General features: G+C 38.9%; 1 protein-coding gene across 1 annotated transcript in view; it reads right to left on the reverse strand.

The window, feature by feature from the left end:
- The window catches only part of COL5A2 (collagen type V alpha 2 chain), a 157,938-nt gene extending 150,620 nt beyond the window's left edge, over positions 1–7,318 (reverse strand). The window contains exon 1 of the mRNA XM_071747792.1: positions 7,153–7,318. The gene's annotated coding sequence lies outside the window, so the exon portion shown is untranslated. The remainder of the gene's footprint in view (positions 1–7,152) is intronic.
- Between the last annotated feature and the right edge of the window lie 4,211 nt (positions 7,319–11,529).

The following is an 11,529-nucleotide window of genomic DNA, read 5'->3' on the forward strand; positions in this document are numbered from 1 at the left end:
CACCCCCCCCCATACTACATCCACTTTACCTAGGATTTTATATATATACCCAGTACACACTGTGCCTTTTTAAAAGAGTCTTCTTAAGGTCATTGATCAATATTGGCTTATGAAGAAAATTTGGATTTTGGAAGGCCTTACTCTGATTTTGATTCTAATGGAGAGGCTTTCAACCCTGGAAAGGCACTTGGGGACCCTGCTTCCAAACATGAGTCTCAAACCTTCTCAACTTCTTTAAGTAAAAGGTCATCCCAAAAAATCATTCAGACCACAGGGGACAAAGATCTTTCATCACTTTCAGCAAGACAAATGGTAACCAGTCAGGAAGACTCCAAATTATGTATACTGAGAGAGCTCTCTCTCCTGTTTGCTCTAGATGAAAAAAGTTGCCTAATGATTTCATAGCTAGTCAGCTCCTTTTTTAATTGAATTCCTTCTAAAAAGTTGAATTGCTTCACTTACACAACAATGAAATGTGATGATTTTAGTAAAAAAAAAAAATAATGGGATGTTTTCCCAACATCTAAAAGAAATTAAAATTTTCAGTAAGCTGAAAATTTTCAGCCTTTGGTTTGTTTAGATCATGGCAACCCCAAACAGCTGTCCAAATGTCCCTTATGAGTATCAAGTGCCTGTTGGAAGCCAATCTACTGAAATCATAAACCCAGTATTGAATAATACTGAATAGGTTTGTGATCATTCTGGGGATAAGAAATATATAATGGTAGCAGCAATCTGAGTGCAATGTCTATTCAGAAAGAACATTGTCATTAAAGGCTATTACAGACAATTATAGACATGGGAACACATGAAAAGTCTTCTTGTTTAATTCTACAATAACTGTAAATTGTTGATTAAAAATAAGCCATATATTAATATGATTTTCCTCTTTGATCTAAATAAAGATTCATTTTAAAAAATAGCATGCATTTTAGCTTGTTTCATTACTGGAATCACAGCAGTGAATAACTAAATAGAAACTTGTCAAAGTTTGAGGATAATCACGTTTGGAAGAGCACAGAAAACACCTCTGTTTCTCTTTCTGCTCCCAGTGTTCTACAAGGCCCGATACCACTTTCTGATCCGAGTTTGGTTCAGAAATTTATTGCAGCGATTGCATTTCAAGAGCACTTTTCCTACACAGTTCTGCTGTAGGCAACGTCAGCTCATCAGCAGGCCCTGCCCATTTTGAGCTGACTGCTCAGCCTCTGGTGCAGGGGGGACACTCAGATGTCCCTTCCCATCTTATTCGCACAGCCCAATACTGACATCTGGTGCCAGCAGAGCCACCTTACACTGGGGCAAAGCTTCATCTCCACAGCTTACTGAAGCGTCTCTAGTTTGACACTAAGATAAATCAGCACCTCCTGTTCAGCACCACACCACATCAGAGTTTGACCAGAGGAAAGGAAAAAGTAAAAGCATCAAAGCTATACTTAAAGGCAACAGAAAAAAAAGTGAGAGAGAAAAATAATTGCTGTTTGGTTGGGAGGATTGTGGTGGTTGGTTGGTTGGTTGTTTTTTGGGTTTTTTGTTTTTTTTTTACAATGCACTTTTTCCAAACTGGCATTGGCTGTGATATCTCAAAATAATGTTAGCTGCTACTAAAATAGGGAGCCCACTATTTCTGTGAGAACAGCATTAGAACCATCTTTGCCAGGCTGTGCAGAGCTTGCATCCTAGAAAAGCACAAGAGTTGGTTGCATTCTGAACGCAGGCACACAGACTGTGCCAGGCAGGACCTCACCTTTCTTGCACAGCTACAACCACCACGTGCCCCATCCTGTGCCAGGATTTTGGTTACCAGCCCAGAATAAACTGGGGCAACGAGGCACACAGCCCCATCTGTATCAGCAAGCCCAGCAGGGTTTGGGGCTTTGCTACAGCCAATACCTGCACATTTGAAAAGTGTTTTCTTGCAGGACACATCCTGTTGCTACCAGGAATATTAAAGCCAGAGGGGATGCTCCACTGGAACCCAATGGCTTCTCCCAATGCTGTGAAGAACACAGCTACAAAAGAGCAAAGTGACTGACTTAGCTAATGAGCTAAAGTTTTACACTCTGCTTGGTTCTGTTAAATCAAACCTGCCTCTGAAAGCTGCCCAAACCTACCACCATTGCAAGCCAGCCTCACTTTTCTCTCATGCCATCAGCCAACAGAGAACTACTTCCAAAGTGTAGCTGTTCTGTGCATCAAAATGCTTTGCACTGTGCTCTCATTCCCATAAGGCACCGTGCAGCCAGCAGACTGTTGTAATAATATTATTTGCAAGAACAGACTTGGAAAAAAATGGCTTTTTATTATTGCATCTTTGTGCCAGTGCAGACAGTATGCTAACCTAACAGATGTTTCTTTTTTCTCTTTTCTTTTTTTCTTTAATCTGCACTTGGGATTTTGGTATTTCTAGAATTTGAAGGTTTCAGACAGAGAGGTTTCTGTTACCTTAAGACACTGCTTAAAAAAATCTGTGGGTACACGGGTGAAACTCAATTGCAAGAAACCCCTCAAGCCTGCATCCAAAGGGAACACTCTGGGTAACCCTGTAACCCTGCTTCCTTTCAAAACATGGGAACAGTAACAAGCTCTGCAAGTTCCATGAATGGAAAAACATTCATTATGTGAATGCTTGGTGAGGGAGAGTTGTGCTTCTGGTTGGCTGTTAGAGGGGTTTTTTGCTTTGTTTTGTTGGTTTTTATTAATTAAAAATTAAAAACACTGAAATCCCAGAACTATGCAGGGCTTTGTATTTTACAAGAAAAAATGCAAAAAAGTATTGAGGATTTTGAATGTGTGTGCAGGGAAGCAAGCATCAACATGACACAACTAATAAAATGAAGACTTTGGCCAGTCTGTGTTATAGATGAGGTTTCACCTCCTCTTAACAGAGAAGGCAAGATCTTTTTTAAGTACTCCAGCTACTTCAGCAGATGTGTGACTCAAGTTTTTTACTTTCTTGCTAGCATGTGATGCCAGTACATTTCAGTTCTCTGTTTCCTCAGAACCAGCAGCTTCTGCTGTATAAAATATGAGGAAGTATAGAAAGCATACAGTTTACAGCACCTTATTTTACAGATTGCTTTTGGAATTCAGTGTGTGGCCATTACAAGAACACTGCTTGAATTATGGGTGGGCTCTAAGCCCTACATGAGGAGTCTGCATCACTTCTGAAAAATAAGAAATGTGGAACCAAAGTGAAACTCTCAACCTCAGGATCATAGAATGGAAAAATGAGGTCAGTGGTGGAGGGGCATTAAAGCAATCCAAGCCCAGTAGCCATCAGCTGGGCAAGTAAGAAAGTCCCCACAGCTATTGCAAAGGCTGACCATGCAGTTTAAACAATTTAATAAAACATTACATTGCAGTGAAGACTCAGTCTGTCCTCTTTGGTTTATTTTCTGTCCCATTTCTGGATTTGCATCATCAAACTGTAAGCTTATTAACCCAGGATGGATCTTTAGTTTTCTTATTTAATGACCTGCCCTACAAACAAGCAGATGCAGCTCTGTTTTACCACTCCTCTAACTACAGAATGTTGCAGCTGGATGGGAGGTGCTAAAAAAAAAAAAAAACTCCTTTTTTTGGAATTATGCCTTTGCTTACTAGCTATTAATTGATTTTTATATCTTTAAATCTACTACTAAATATACACAATGAGAAATCAACATAGGCAACCAGGGTCCCTGTGATACAAACTTCTAGCACTATGAAACAAAGCCTCCCTTATGGGTTCAAAACATTGCATGACAACAAATAATAAAACATCAAACCATAAATTCACATTTGCTTTTATGTTCTTGCAATCTCAGGTAATTTTTTTCTTATGCCAGTATATGTGGACATAAAGAACCTACACAAGTTTTGATTTGGGAACAGTCTCTCTGAAGTAAATATCACCATGTCTCACTGCATGACTTCCATGTAGACATTCCTGACTTATTTAAGGTCTCATTGGTGCTGTTTTTTTCTCCTTTTGCCACCCTTCCTACAGTTAGGACAAGGAGGATTCCTGGTAGGCATCTCTTAACCCAGAGCTCTGTAAAACAACAGTAAGAAGTAGGAAAGAGCCTGCAAGTGTTATCCCACAGGCATTTCCAAAACATGCTCAGCTTTGGGGCCTCTAATACTCAACTGTCTTTGGATTTCAAATAAACCAACTAGAAAGGAAAAGTACAATCTCTGCTAAAAGAGCTGAAAGTTTAATGAATAGTAAATTGATCCTGTGTGTAATGTTAGCAAACATCTGCATCTCTGAAGAAGTCCCATTCAGGGAAGCTGTCCAAGCTTGCTTCTGCTCCCAGCCCTTCTCATCACAGTAACACACACTTTACTACTGCAACATATTTTACTCATCTTCTACTTCCTTCTTAAGTCTGCTACAATACAAAAACACAAATGGCATCTGCAAAAACCTTCCCTCCTGTGTCACCTTTCCTACCCTGGGGCAGCTTGGAACCCCCAAGCACCCTTTGCAGGCTGTTCCCCACCATTTCAGCCACTCTCCCAGCCAGCACCTGCCCCAGTGGTGACAGTAAAAGTGACAAGGATGGGGATGGCCTCAAGAGGCTGCACTTCTGACCATCGTGGGTTTGCATCATGGTTTATTTGCACTTCTGACCATCGTGGGTTTGCATCATGGTTTATTTGCACTTCTGACCATCATGGGTTTGCTCCCAGGGCAGAGGCACAGAGCCAGTGTGAAACTTCTGCCCTTCCTACTAAGTCAGTGCCTTACACAAGTGTGTAAGAACCATAATAACCATGCTGAGAGTCTACCATGGTGATTTTTAAAGCACAGTTTCACCAATTTCACTTAAAACTGAACTCAACATTAACAATAAAATAGTTGTTTTTCCACAGATTTCAGTGGGTTATGGTGACACTTCAGTATCAACTGTTCCTCACATTAATGCATGTGGAAACCCACACATTAATTTCTCTGTCTTCTAGATGGGTTAGAGAGTAAGATGCAGCTCAGACTCCAAGAAATGCTTTCAAACCAACATTTCCAAAAGCCTCTGCCTGGCTTACAACTCTGCTGGAGTTTCTTCTTTGGGCATTTAGGAATCTCAGAACACAATTATTGTTATGGGGATGATAAAAGAACAGGCAAACCCCAATCCAGTCATGCTGCCTTCAGAAGCTGAATGTGTGTAGAGAAATTTCATATCTCAACTCTCTGTATCACCTCCTTTGCTCAGCCTGATTTTTAAGTAAGGTTCTCAAAACATGTTTCTAGGGCTCTGCAGGTTCCATACTGAGGAGCCACGTGGCAATAGCTATTTTCACTTTGGCTACTTATTCTCAGGATCAAAGCAGATCCTGAGAATGCAGAGATAGGCACTTCCAAAACCTCTAAACAGACCCATACATTCCCTAATGCAAACCAGATTAGGGTGATTTGTTACAAGTGCAAGTAAACCTACAAGAGATTACCAGGGGAAACCAAGAGTGCTGCCATTGCAAGCTTCACACCCTTAAATCAGGTACAGCATGCTTGCCACTGTAAAATAGTATTTTAAAATTAACTTCTGTACTATCAACAACAAAAAATCATGAGAAACAGATTTTTTTTTTCTTATTTATCTTCATTTTTTTAAAGAAGCCTCTTTACATGTGTTCAAGGTGTTTGGGAAGTGTAATAGCTGTGGAAACTTTCCTTGTTACTTTCCATGGAAACAGGTGGGCTGATGGTGGCAATGTACATGTCACCTCCTTGCTGGCAGCACTGGAAAAATCATCTGCTGTGCAAGATGTACACTGAGCAGTAGGATGCATGCTGGGGTGAAAGTCTGGAAATCTTTATTACACCCATGTGAACAGAGTGACAGACAGAGAACAGATAGGGTTGTCCTAGGTTTGATTTCCTAATGGTTAAAGAAGTCATTTCTTGCCTTACTTCTTTACAGCTGCCCTTTTTAAAAAGATTTCTAGCATACTTGAAGAAATATGATATACAACACCAGATTTTCTGCCTCTTACCATTCATGCATTCCTCCTGCCTCACTCCCTGACATTTGACACAGAAGCCTGAAAAGAAGTGTCTGAGTTCCATGTGGTATCTGTTGCAGAATTTAAGAATGTAGCAAACAATGGATTTTTTTCCCTTATTTGAACCGTGTTCTGCTCTGTAATCCACTACAGATGGTACTTTTCTTGTTACATGGATGTAGCATCCACTGCCCTGAAAGAGTTACATGTATGTGCTTATGAGGGCACAATATAATAAAGCAAATTCAAGAAAACATCTCTAAAACCAGCTTGAAAGGTAGTTTATAAATTACTGAGAAGCACAAAGCTAGCTTGCATATACACAGAAGGACCATTATGGACAACAGAACAACTATTTGACACCTGCAAGACAAGGCCAGCAAAGTTCAGTCACAGATTCTTTTTGAACATATTCAGCATTTTAAGTGCTCAAGGAAACATCTGGTGCCACATCTATTTTCCACATTAACTACCAGGCTGTTGATGATTTTTTTGGTCTTCATACAGTGCTTGCAAAAACAAAACAAAACAAAAAAAAACAAACAAAAAACAACTAAAAACCAAAACTACTTAAAAATATAAAAATCTAGCATATTCTTTAACACCTGTAAAAATACTGCACTTAATGGATGCCTAAGGGAGAAGGTCAGAAGAGAATATTTGAACACACATAAAAGAAACTTGCTTTGGCCACAAAAGATTATTTTATTAGATACATATTTGAAATCCTTCATTCAAATCCTGCAAAGAGTTTGAAAGTGGCTTTAGACTAAAAATTGGCCAGCTGGTTATAAGGAGAACTATGTGGTTCCTCTGATGAAAGATTAAATGAATTAAGGGTGCAGATATATCTCAGAGAGGTGCTACTTAGCAAATGTTGATTCTGATTTGCACATATAAAAGGAAAGATTTCTGAGAATTTGATTAAATTCCTGTGGCTATTAGATCCTAGAAAGCAACATGAACAGAAAACCCTACCCCTTGTAACAGCAGTCACCACTAATGTGTGTTTTGAGGGAATTTTGGAGGTATTGTGTCTTTCTATAAGGGATTTCAAATACAACATGAAACACAAGCATATTTACAAGACAAAATGAAATTAATAGCACACATTCATTCAGTTGAACTCCATATCTCTGCAAACTTAACATTGTTACTCACCAGTTTTCAGAGAAGGAACACATCTTAGTGCCTGAAGACAGGGGAGCATTCTGAGACTGTTTCTTGATCTCCCCAAATCTCATTCTGAAAAGTGGTGACCAAAGTTCAGCTAATGAATGGCAGCAATGATTCTTCTCTCTGAATAAACAAATACTCCACTGGTCTCCTACAAGAAATTGAGAGAGTTTCAAATAAGTGGATGCACTATGTCATCACAGGAAGCTAAAAGAACAGTTGTTACTTGACTGACATTGCAGCCCAGGCTGTGAAAAATCAGTAAATTCTATTTCCTTATATAACAAGCAGGGAAAAATATTTATCTGTGCCTCCCATATCATCCCTACACAGGTGGCCTCTCAAACACATACCAAAAAACTGTCACTTTGGGAGTGAATAATGCAGATTAAGACAAAGTTTCATCTCACCATCACTGTAGGCTGCCTTGAGAAGCCCCTGCAGAACAAGCTGCAATATAAATGCTTTTTAAGCAAAACAACTCAATTTATTTGTCTGTTAGGTAAACAGATCCTTTATAAACTGGTGATATTAGCAAACCAGGTAGAACTTATTTTACCACTACTTGACCCTAGTGAAACAGCTAAGCTTTGCTGAGAAACAAACAAGAAATCCAATCCAGATTAAGAAATATTACTTTAACTTGCAGATACTACTGCTCTATTATCTTTCTATAGCAATTCTATTGCAGGTTATTGAGCTGCTTGTAATATCAAAACTTCAAAGAGACTCAGCATATGGTTCTGATGGATCTGACAGTTCATGGCTTTGTAGTTATCTTTTTTATTTCTTTATTTTAAGAAACAACTTGTACATCATATTATATGTTAATTAATGGACACAGACCTTCCCATCTGGTGTGTAAGCCCAGTCTAATTTTTTAACCCTTATGCAGCCCAGTTCATGTGTTACTTGAAGCATAATAGAGAAGAAAGTCCACAAAAGCCATTTCCATTCTTTGACACATATGCAGTTCATGCTCTCTCATGCAAACAACTGAGAGGGAATGCAATCAGCAGCTCTAGAGCCTCAAACAAGGAATTCTCAAGAGCAGCTTCTGCCTCTGGATACTCTTCTAGGAATAGCTGTGTGTAGTAGAAGTTACCTCTGCCCCATTTGTCCCAGCAGGACCAGGAGTTAACAGAGGTAAACTTATATTTTTCCTTGTGTTACTGAAAAACATCATGGGCAGATCCTTGCTGTCAGACTTCACAAATGGCAGTAAAATTCAAGAAATCCAGGAGCTGTTTGGGTTTGGTTTTTTTTTTCATACTACAGAATTTCACCCCCTCTCCATCATTTCCAGTGAGTTTATTTGGTGACAAAGAAATCAACAATACATACATATTTCATAAAATATTAAATATTATTCTTTGTCTCTGGGTATTGTTGTGAAGTTTTACTGTACAAAAGAACTCATCATTCATCTGTATTTCTGAATAAAATCTAACATTAACAGCTTCAGAAAGTAACTCCAAAAAGATCCACGGGTGCCTGGTACACAGCTATTACAGAATTCATCTCATCTCAAAAAGAATTATTTAATACACTAAGAAACTCAACTTATAGTTCATAAAATGGTTCTTCATATGATTCATACTTCTTCATATTTCTTCTGGGCTCTGCCACAGGGCTGAGTCTTATTAATTACTGACTTTCTTGGACTAGCTTGCAGCAACACTGCTTGAAACTTAACTCTTCCTACATTTCAAAGCTCCCTGTCTTCTCCAGACATTTTTAGTGCAATTAATATTTCAAAATGTGAATATTTTAGCTGTCTGAAATTGCCTACTTATTAGAAACATGTCATAATTTACAATAGCAGAAACCTAGGCTTTCCTGGTAGGTTTTGTCATGGAAAATTCTATCATGAGAGTGCTATGTGTTGTCTCATTGTCAAAAAAAGGACCATAAGCACAACCAGACGGAGACATCTACTAGAAACTCCTCATTATTTTTCTTTCTCAGAAAGCATTTGTTCTGGTGGCAGTTTAGCACTCAGTTATGTAGCAATTCCAGTGGTAAACCTATTTTTTCTGAGGAAATGGTTCCACAATACAATTTTTGCAAAGTGCCAGCACCAGGCATCAGTGCAACTCTGAGCTCAGTAGCAGGTTCAGCGTAAGCAAGAGTAAAATAGTTGTGTTAACACCAAGCAATAAAACTACTTAGCAAGTCTTCAGACTCAGAATTACCATCAGAACATGGCAAAGGGAGAGAGCACAGAAGGTGCTTTATTTTCCTCCCAAACTTTCAAGAGGAAACAATAAAATAAAATCTTTGTAGCAATTTTCTGTTGCTCCCCATGTTTTTACTGAGAAAGCATCACACGACCAGGTCAGCTTGGCATAACAGAAAATAAATCCAAACAAGACTAAGTTGCCTAAGTAAAGATTTATAGAGGAAAAATTAAGGTATCTCCATGGTTTCTTGTTAGAAAAACCAAGGAAGCAGTCAGAACATTACAGAATAAATGTATGAAAGATTTAAACATTGAAGGGGAAATGGTAATCAGAAAATACTAATTAGGAACATGGATATAAAGTGCACACACTTCCTAATGATGAAATAGAGGGGTTTCACTGTAAGAAGTCCAGTAAAACTCCTTAAAGAATCACAGAACCACTGAATGTTTTAGGTTGGAAGAGATCTCCACAATCATCCAGTCCAACCTTTTAACCAGCACCATAATCTAACTACTAAGCCATGTCCCTAAGGACCAGGTCCCTTTTAAATACTTCCAGTGATAGTGACTCCATCATTGCCCTGGATTTTTTTTTTTTAAAGATAGCAGTGCAAAAAGAACCAAATCAAAACAGAACTAGTATGAAAAACTGCTGAACGATTTATATGTAGGCTCTATGAACAAGACACTCCCCCAAAAAATGCATTCTTTAGCTATGTGGGTAAATTATAATCTTCAATCACTTTGGGAGAAGCTTTAGATTATAGAGACTATCCTGCTTCCAGAACCTTATATAAAAATGTGTGAGGACATACTAGAAAAACTTTGCAGATATCCCAAGTTATCTAGAGGGGTATTTTCAGAAATTCTCATAACTGGCCTAATTTTTTTTCCGTCTTCATTTTAATAGGACAAAAGCAACCAGCATTTTGTGGGTGTCTGGAAATACAGAGGCATTCAGGCATTTCAGAGATGTAATTTCAGGGATAAAAATTTGTCATCAAGGTGACTGCTGTGAAGCCACCTCTTCCTTCCAAAAGGTGCTGCTACATAATTGGCAGAGCATGGAAGCACAGCAGTGCAGTCTTACTGTGGCAAAGACACAGAATGGCAGCAAGGTCTTCATTTGAAAGAAACCACCACAGAGTTAGGTTCAGGTAGATGTAGGGGAAAAGTCAACATGCCTGGTTATTATCTTCCTCAACAGAAGGCCTGCTAACAAAAAGCAAAAGCACATTAATGAGGGCAAAACACAAGATGTGTCATGGGTTCTATTACCCTACACTTTGGAGTGAAGCAGGCTATGACTTCAAATACACAGCTCACAAGTCTGACTGGAAAGATCTCTGGTGGCTGATTCTGGAGGAAAGATTAATTCCATTTTTATACTAACCTTCTTTTTACATGTCTGATCTGTAACAAACCTGTGGAAAAGCTTGGATCCACATTTGTGTTGAGAGTTTTGCTGGAAGCAGAAGTGGGATTACAAAACCAGAAGTCAATTTTTAGCTGTAATACCATGTCTTCTGCCACTGAATACACTGGAGATGGAAAGAGCTGTAATAAATAGCACAAAATGTTCCAAAGGGTGGTGGTAGAGATCAAAAATGCTGGTTTGGGTTTTTTTATCCTGCTTGGACTAAGCTTTGTAAACACAGACAAAAATGTGAGCAGCTGATTCAGATATAAGTAGCTTTCAACTCCAAACTGAAATGCACTGGGATTTTGTTAAATGCTTTATATTCTCTTTCAGTCCCAACTCTGAAGCACAGGCACCTAACTTGCTTTCTGTAACTGAAGCTATGGGAACAGAGACAGCAGGGCAGATAGGACAGAGCTAAGATGCAGTCTCATAATTTTTCACATAAAATAATTTACATTTTAAAACTGAAGAAAAATCATTCAAAAAAACCCTGGAAAGGAGCTGTGAGAGTTCCATGGGTAACTCCATGATGAGAAAGAGGGGGAGACATCACCAGTTGTCCTGCATGTCCAGTATATACAGGAGGCCAAGTCATCAACACTTGGGAGTTACTTCCAGCTCTAGGACTTGGTCACTCCCATTTTCATTGCCTGATGGCCTTGTCTGAGATGCCACAGATTTCTCAAGTTTCTTCAAAGAGGTGTAGGAAATAAATTCAACAGCACTTGCCTCAAAGACTGAGGCAGGCAGGCAG

This window comes from Heliangelus exortis, chromosome 6 (genome assembly GCF_036169615.1).
Source record: "Heliangelus exortis chromosome 6, bHelExo1.hap1, whole genome shotgun sequence".
Taxonomy (NCBI): Eukaryota; Metazoa; Chordata; class Aves; order Apodiformes; family Trochilidae; genus Heliangelus; species Heliangelus exortis.